This window comes from Myotis davidii, unplaced genomic scaffold (assembly GCF_000327345.1).
Source record: "Myotis davidii unplaced genomic scaffold, ASM32734v1 scaffold569, whole genome shotgun sequence".
Lineage (NCBI taxonomy): Eukaryota > Metazoa > Chordata > Mammalia > Chiroptera > Vespertilionidae > Myotis > Myotis davidii.
The window spans coordinates 940,349-948,775 of record NW_006299876.1 but is presented as its reverse complement, the minus strand read 5'-3'; the positions used below and the strand labels follow the sequence as shown (position 1 = coordinate 948,775).

The following is an 8,427-nucleotide window of genomic DNA, read 5'->3' as shown; positions in this document are numbered from 1 at the left end:
ACCCCCACCCTGACCCAGAACACCCTTTAGGCCAAACGAGCCGGCCCCACTCGTGCCCCAGGCCTCTATCCTATATAGTAAAAGGGTAATATGAAAACCGACCCTAACAGCAGAAAAACTGGGAATGACTGTTCACTATGACACACACTGATCACCAGGGGGCAGACACTCAATGCAGGAGCTGCCCCCTGGTGGTCAGTGTGCTCCCTCAGGGGAAGCTCTGCTCAGCCACAAGCCAGGCTGATGGCTGCCAGCACAGCGGTGATGGCGGAAGCCTCTCCCGCCTCCTCAGCAGCACTAAGGATGTCAGACTGCAGCTTAAGCCTGCTCCCCGCTGGCAAGTGGACATCCTCCAAGGGGTCCTAGACTGCGAGAGGGCACAGGCCAGGCTGAGGGACCCTCCCAAGTGCACAAATTTTTGTGCACCAGGCCTCTAATCCATAATACTGCCTTATGCCTTGAAAACTATTTTGTCTGATAATGTTAAGCTACACAATTTCTGTTGGTTAGTACTTTTCTAGAATGCCCTTTTCCTTTTACTACTAGCTTTCTGTATTAGCATGTTTTAGCACATCTCTTATTAACACAAAGAATATAACTAGATTTTCACTCAGCTCCAGAGTCTCTCTCTTTTAAGTTGCAAGTTCATTTTGTTTTTTTTCCCACTGTTATTGTTTACATGTTTGGATTTATATCTTATAAACATATTTTATGTCTTCTAGCTATAATATTTATTTTTCTCTGACTTTCCCCCCTTTCTGTTTTTTCTTTCATTTACTGAGTTATATTCATTCTTTTTTCCTATCCTCTGATTAGGAAGCTATATATTCTGTTTCTGTACTTTTGGTCATTATGTTTCATTTCTTAACATTTAATCAAAATAAAAAACATATACAGAAAAGCAAAAAAGTCATAAGTGTACAGCTCAGTGAATTATCCAAGTCTGAACCACCTGTTAATCACCTCTGAAGTCAAGATATAGGCTACTAGCCCACAGAATCCTCCTTTGTGCCCTTCCCTAATTATTACTTCCTCCATCCTTCCTCCCCAGGTAATTATCCTGACTTCTGATACTTGCCTGCTTTATGAAAATTTTAATAATGAGAACTTACCATATGTATAATTTTGCATCTGAGTTCTCTCAACATTATTTTGGGGTGGGGAATTCATCCATATTGTGGCATGTTGCTATAGATCAACAATTTACATTGCAATCCACTCTTTCTTTGCAAGATTACCACAATTATCTATTCCAGTGGTTGGCAAACTGTGGCTCACGAGCCACATATGGCCCTTTGGCCCCTTGAGTGTGGCTCTTCCACAAAATACCACGTGCGGGCACACATGTACAGTGTGATTGAAACTTTGTGGCCCATGCGCAGAAGTCGGTATTTTGTGGAAGAGCCACACTCAAGGGGCCAAAGAGCTGCATGTGGCTCGCGAGCTGCGGTTTGCCGACCACTGATCTATTGCATTGTTAATGGATATTTGAGGTGCTTCTATATTTTTTTTGGATAATGCATATAATTCTGCTATGAACACTTTTACAAAGAGCTTTCCCTGAGCATTCACTTGCTTGTACTTTTGTTGAGTAAATAGTGAGAAGAGGAATCACTGAGACACAGGGTATACATGTATCAAACTTTAGCAGAGAATGTCCAAGAGTTTCCCAAAGTGGTTGTACCAATTTCCACAATCAACCTATAGTGTATGCAATTTTCTATTACTTCGCATGATCACCAACACTTATTACTGTCAATCTTTTAGATGTTAACCACTCTTGTGGATGCACAGTGGTGCTTCATTATTATTTTACTAGAGGCCCAGTGCACAAAAATTTGTGGACTGGCGGGGGAGGGAAGGTGAGGCCTGTGCCCTCTCACAGTATGGGACCCCTTGGGGGATGTCCACCTGCTGGGTTAGGCCCCCTCCCCGGGGGGGACCAGGTGGATAGCAGGCTATGCATGGGGCCAGGTGGGGAGCGGGCCTAAGCAGGCAGTCAGACATCGCCACCCCGAGTCGCACACACAGCAGGGCTGATCTGAGGGTTGGGGCGCCGCCCAGGGTTGGGTCACACACGGGACGCCTGGGCGGGGGCCGGGCAGGCCGGCTGATCGCTGCTGCCCCACCCAGCCGCCCGGGATCAGGTCGCACATGATACTTTCAAAATTTCTCATTGCGTGCTATTGATATAAAGGAATAACTTTCTTAAAGTTTTTTAAATTATAGTTGGTGTACATTATATTCATATCAAGGGTACAACCCATTGGTTAGATATTTATATAACTTATGAAGTGATCCCACAGTAAATCTAATACCCATCTGACACCATACATAGTTATTAGAATACTAGAGGCCCGATGCACGAAATTCGTGCAAGGGGCTCAGCCCTCGCAGCCCTGGCTTCATCTGGAAGGTCCGGAACGTCATTTGGTTGTCTGGTCTAATTAGCATATTATGCTTTTATTATTATAATTATGCTTTTATTATTATAATTATTGACTATACTAGAAGCCTAGTGCATGCTGTGCACCGATGGGATCCTCCACCTGGCCTGTGCCCTCTCGCAATCTGGGACCCCTCAGGGGATGTCAGACTGCCAGTTTTGGCCTGATCCCCCCAGGCCAGGCCTAGGGACCCCACTGGCCTCTAGTCCTATATAATAAAAGCCCAGCAACCATAACAGCAAAACGACCAGAACAACCACTCGACCAGTCACTATGAGGTGCACTGACCACCTTTAGGTCCCTTTCCCTAGCCGGCAGGCTCCAATCGCCAATGGCAAATAGGGACCTGGGGTGGGTGGCAGGGGATGCGGGCAGTGCCAGGCCAAGGCCCTGCCCCGCCAGTCACCCCACACACAGAGATGACCTGCGGTGGGGTTGGGGCCGGCAAGTAGGCGGGAACAGCCAACATCTTGGTCCTTCCCCTGGCTATCAGACTCCCATCACTGGATAGGGAATGGGGAACCAGAGTGAGTGGTGGCAGATGATGGGACTGGCAAGCAGGCTGAACAGGTGACCTCTTGGTCCCTCCCCCGGCCCGCAAGCTGTGATCACTGTCGATGGTGAAAAGTGAACCAGGGTGGGTGGTGGGGGATGCGGGCAGTGCCAGGCCAAGTCCCCCGCCCCGCCAGTTGCCCCACACACAGAGAGTGACCTGTGATAGGCGTGGGGCCAGCAAGCAGGTGGGAACCGCCAACCTCTTGGTCCCTCCCCCAGCTATCAGGCTCCCATTGCCAGATGGGGAACCAGAAATCAGGGTGGATATTAGTGAGGGGCAGGACCAGCTGCTGCAGCCAGGAAAGATGGCCCTGATTGCAGGCTAGGCCTAGGGACCGTACCCATGCATGATTTCATGTGCTGGGCCTCTAGTATGCATATAAGATCTTTTATTAATCTCTTCCCGCCCTCCCCCTTCCCCTCTTCCCTCTGAGATTCATCAGTCTGTTCCATGTTTCCATGCCTGTGCATTGAATGTCTGCCCCCTGGTGGTCATTGTGCATCATAGCTACTGGTTGAACAGTCAGACGGTTGCTTAGGCTTTTATATATATAAATTCCCTATGTTGTACTTTATATCCTTGTGACTATTTTGTAACTACCAATTTGTACTTCTCAGTCCCTTCACCTTTTTCACTCATCCCCCCAACCCCCTTCCATCTGGCAACCATCAAAAAGTTCTCTGTATCTCAGTCTGTTTTCATTCTGCTTGTTTGTTTTGTCTTTTAGATTTTACATATAAGTGAAATCATAAAGTATTTGTCTTTCATTTCACTCACCACAATACCCTCTAGGTCTATCCATGTTGTTGCAGATGGCAAGATTACATTCTTTTTATGCCTGAGTCATATTCCACTTATTCTTTATCTATTCATCTATTGATGGACATTTAGGTTGCTTCCATATGCTGGCTATTATAAATATTGCTGCAATGAACATATGGTGCATATGTCTTTTCAATTTACTGTTTTGGGTTTCTTAGGATAAATACCCCAAAGTGGAATTGCTAAGTACTTCTTTGTCTCTCATTATAGCCTTTGTTTTAAAGTCTATTTTGTCTGGTATAAGTATTGATTTTTCTTTTTTAATTTTCATTTTTATGAAATACATTTTTCTATCACTTTACTTTCAGCCTTTGCGAATCTTTCTGGGTTTGTTAAGCATCCTTATAACCAGTGTTTTAAACTCTGCATCTTGTAGATTGCTTGTCTCTATTTTGTTTAGTTCTTTTTCTGGATTTTGTTCTTTTATTTGGGACAAGTTTCTTTTTGTCTCCTCAACTTGGTTGCCTCCCTGTATTTGTTTCCATTTACTAGGTAGAGCTGCTACATCTCCTTGTCTTGATAAAATTTCCTTATGTGGAAGGTGTCCTGTAGGGCCCAGTGGCACAGCCTCCCCATTTACCCAAGCTGGGTGCTCCAGATGCACCCACTGTGTGAACTATTTGCACCCTGCTATTGCTGTTGGCATGTCAATGGGAGGGATTTACTCCCTGGCCAATTGGCTGTCAGGACTGGTAGCAACTGCATCAGAGGAGCTGCTATGCAAGGGTTGACCCCATGAAGCAGGGCTTAGCTTCATCAGGTCTCTAGTGCCCAAGAAGTCTGGCCTTGAGTGTGTCACTCATAAAAGTGTTTGGGTGGTACTTCAGCATCGTCTGAAACTGTCCATTAGGTGTGCTGGCTCTGGGGCCTCTCAGGAGGTACAGGCCAAGTTCTGCCACCACCTGTGCCCTGCCCAGGGCCTACTGGAATGAGCTACAAAGCAATCTTCAGGTGGATGCTACTTGTGCTGGGCATGGAGGTGCCCAGGAGAAGCCAAGCTGTGAACTCAAGCCAGCTGCCACTAGTGCCAGGCCTGGGGCCACTTAGCAAAAGGTACAGGTCATGCCGAGGCCAGATGCTGCTTGTTTGGCATTTGTGAACTTTTGAGAGATTTTAGGAAAGTCTAACGCATGAGCCAAGACAGGATGTTTATATCGAAAAGCCTCTGGAAGCAATTTGAGTGGGTCCACAGTTGGATGGGGTGGGGTCTCAGGGAATCACTGGGGTGGGCCAAATAGTGTTAGCCAAGTTGATGGAGACTCAGATATGGTGCTTTCATGTGCCTGCACATGAAGGCTCAACAAAATAACGATAGCTTCTGTCAGCATTCTGTCTGGGAGAAAGCTGCCTCTCCAGTTCTTGCCCAAAGCCAACAATTCAATTCCTCCCCATATATCCCTGGTGCCTTTCAAGCTACTGCCCCAGTTCTGGAAACTTTGTGTGGGCCTTTTAAGAGGAATACCTATGAGTCCAGCTGCCCTCCAATTCATTCAGCTATGCATTCTCTGCTGGCCTTCACAGGCAAAAGTTATGGGGGCTTCTCTTCCTAATACTGGAATCCTGGGTTGAGGAACCTGGTATGGGGCTGGGACTCCTTGCTTTTTGGGGGTACCTCCGCAGCTGAGATATCCCTTCTGTTGATTATCTGCCAAAGATGAGTGTGGGACCAGCCTGTTCCACACCTCCATCCCTCCTACCAGTCTTGATGTGACTTCTTCTGTATAGCCTTAGTTATTGGACTTCTGTTTAGCTAGACATCAGGTGGTTCTAAATGATGCCTGTCCTGTAGTTTAATTGTAATTTTGATGTGGTCATGGGAGGATATGTATACCACATTTACCTAACTAGAAGCCATAATTTTAAAATATATATTTGCTTAGTATCTAGAGATCTTGCTAAATCCACATATCCTAATAATCTTTCTATATGGATTATTTTTTTATGTTTGTATATGTTCAATCATGTTGAACAAAAAGTCTGAATGATGATGGCTTTTATTAATTCCTTATCAATTTGCATAGATTTTTTCTTTTTTTATATTATTGCACTGGCTAGAACTTGTAGAATTATGTTATACTAGAGGCCCAATGCACGAAATTTGTGCAAGAGTAGGCCTTCCTTCCCCCAACTGCCAGCACCGGCTTCCCTCTGGCACCCAGGACCCAGGCTTTCCTCTGGCACTTGGGACCTGGCCTTCCCTCCCAGCCCCAGCTTTGTCCTGCAGGATGTCCAGTCTAATTAGAATATTATGCTTTTACTCTTATAAATAGAAATGATTATCATAGTCATCTTTTCTCAGTTTCAATAACAGAAAAAAATTTAACATGTCTATTAATAATGATGTTTGCAAAAAAATAATAATGATGATGATGTTTGCTGTGGGTCTTTTGTGGGTAAAGTTTATCAGATTAAAGTAGCTTCTAGTCTTAGTTTTCTATAAATTTTTATCATGAATAGATGTTTAGTATTGTATCAAATACTTATTATTTATCTATTGAGATGATCATATGCTTTTTCTTTTTTATTCCATATATGTGATGATTACATTGATTGGTGTTCAAATGTTAAAATGACTTTTCTTTCCTAAAATAAACACATATTGTTCAATGTATTATTTTATGGCATGTAATGCTAGATTTGTTGTATTTTGCTTAGGATTTTTGCATCTATTTTCATAAGTAATATTGGCCTGTTTGTTTTTTATAATATCCTTGTCAGAATTTTACGTCAAGGTTTTGCTGGCCTCGTAAAGCACATTGTTAAGTGTTTCCTCTTTTTCTGTACTTTGGAAAAGTTAATTCAAGACTGGCAGCTTTTCTTCCTTAAATGTTTGGTGTATTAAAGTAATCTGAGACTGATTTTCTTTGTGGGATTTTCTACTAGGGTTCTTTAGAAACTGTTTTCTAGTAAGGTTCTTTAGAAACTATTCAGTTTCCATTTTTCTTATGTTTATTTTTGTAAGTTCTAGGAATTTGTTCATTTCCTTTAAATGTTCAAATTTATTGACAAAATTTTTTGTAATACCCTCCTATTATGTTTTATGCCTATAGTAACTAAAGTGATGCAGTCTTTTTTATTCTTGATTTTGGTTATTTGGAGCTTCTGTATTTTCTTCTTGATCGGTTTCCAGCAGGGGTTTATCAATTTTATTAATCTATGCAAATCATCTGTTATTGCTTTCTGTTGTATGTTTGTTCCTATTTAATTAATTTCAGCTCAGATAATTATTATTTTTGTCCTTTTATCTTCTTTGAGTTTACTTTGCTCTTCTCATTTCTTAGAATAAATGCTTGGGTCCTTGTTTTTCAGGTGATTTTTATTTCTGCCTTTGAAATCTTTTACACATGATTGGGTTATATTACACTAATTTTGATATGTGGAAACTTCTTAGTCATTTCAAAATATTTCTAGTTTTCATGATGATTTATTCTTTGTTCTATAGTTTATTTAGAACTGTAATGCTTAATTTCCAAACTTATGTGGACTGTATAGTTATCTTTTGTTACTGATTTCAAGTTTAATTCTATACTGTTCAGAAAACATGCTTGCTTTAAATAATTTTAATACTTTTAAATATGTTCAGATTTATTTTATACTTCAGCATATGGTCAATATTTGTACATGTCCCATGTGCACTTTAAAATTTTGTAGTTATCTATTACAGTGCTATTTATGTGTCAGTTAGATAAAATTTGTTAATCATCTTCCTCAAAATCTATATATTTCCTGATTTGTCTTGTTCTCTCAGTGAATGAAAAGCAGTAGGGGGAGGCCATTAAGGTCTCTATGGTTGTTAATTTGTCCTTTTATCCATTTTGTTCCTTCAATTTTGCTTCATATATTTGGCTTGATATTTTTTTCAGTATTGAAAATTTCTTAGCTATTATGAAGTCAAATATTTTTTCTACACCTGTGAGACTGACAAAACATCTACCAAGTCCCCGAGTCTTCCAACTTCCTCTACCAGAATTGACAGATACTTCTAGAGGAAAAGCATTGGATATGTCAGAGTCACATCTCTGGGTTTTCTTTTCCTCCTAGAAATTGGCCCAATTTTGTTTTCTTTTTTGTGAACTCCAATAACATCTAAATATATTTTTAAATATATTTTGTCTAGATATATTCATCAGAAGAGAATAGTAATAATTTATTAGGTCACAATCACTAGAAACATAATTCTACCTTTAAATTTGTATATGCATACTTGACAAAGTATCTCTTACCTCATTCCTGAGTAATACAGGCTTTAAAAATATTTCACTCAAGGCACTTCATTACACATATTAGTAGGCAGCATTTTATTTCTATGTTGTTTTTCTAATCCCCAAATATCATCATTATTGTTATTACTAGAGGCCCGATGCACGAAAATTCATGCAAGAGTAGGCCTCCCTTTCCCCAGCTGCTGGCACCAGCTTCCCTCCAGCACCCGGGACCCGGGCTTCCATCAGGCCACCAGCAGGCACCCAGGACCCGGGCTTCCCTATGGCCCTGGCTTCATCTGGAAGGACGTCCAGAATGATGTCCAGAAGGACGTCTGGTCGAATTAGCATATTACCCTTTTATTATAGATTTTGATTTGTCAGTGAATATAAGCAATTT

The 8,427-nt window shown here is 41.8% G+C and overlaps 1 protein-coding gene and 1 long non-coding RNA gene across 2 annotated transcripts in view; one reads left to right on the top strand and one right to left on the bottom strand.

Moving 5' to 3' along the window:
- TENM1 (teneurin transmembrane protein 1) overlaps positions 1–8,427 on the top strand; it is a 409,966-nt gene that overhangs the window by 203,761 nt on the left and 197,778 nt on the right. The window lies entirely within an intron of this gene.
- Positions 2,994–8,427, bottom strand: part of LOC107185031 — an 11,570-nt gene continuing 6,136 nt past the window's right edge. The window contains exon 3 of the long non-coding RNA XR_001515938.1: positions 2,994–3,058. This is a non-coding gene — a long non-coding RNA (uncharacterized LOC107185031). The remainder of the gene's footprint in view (positions 3,059–8,427) is intronic.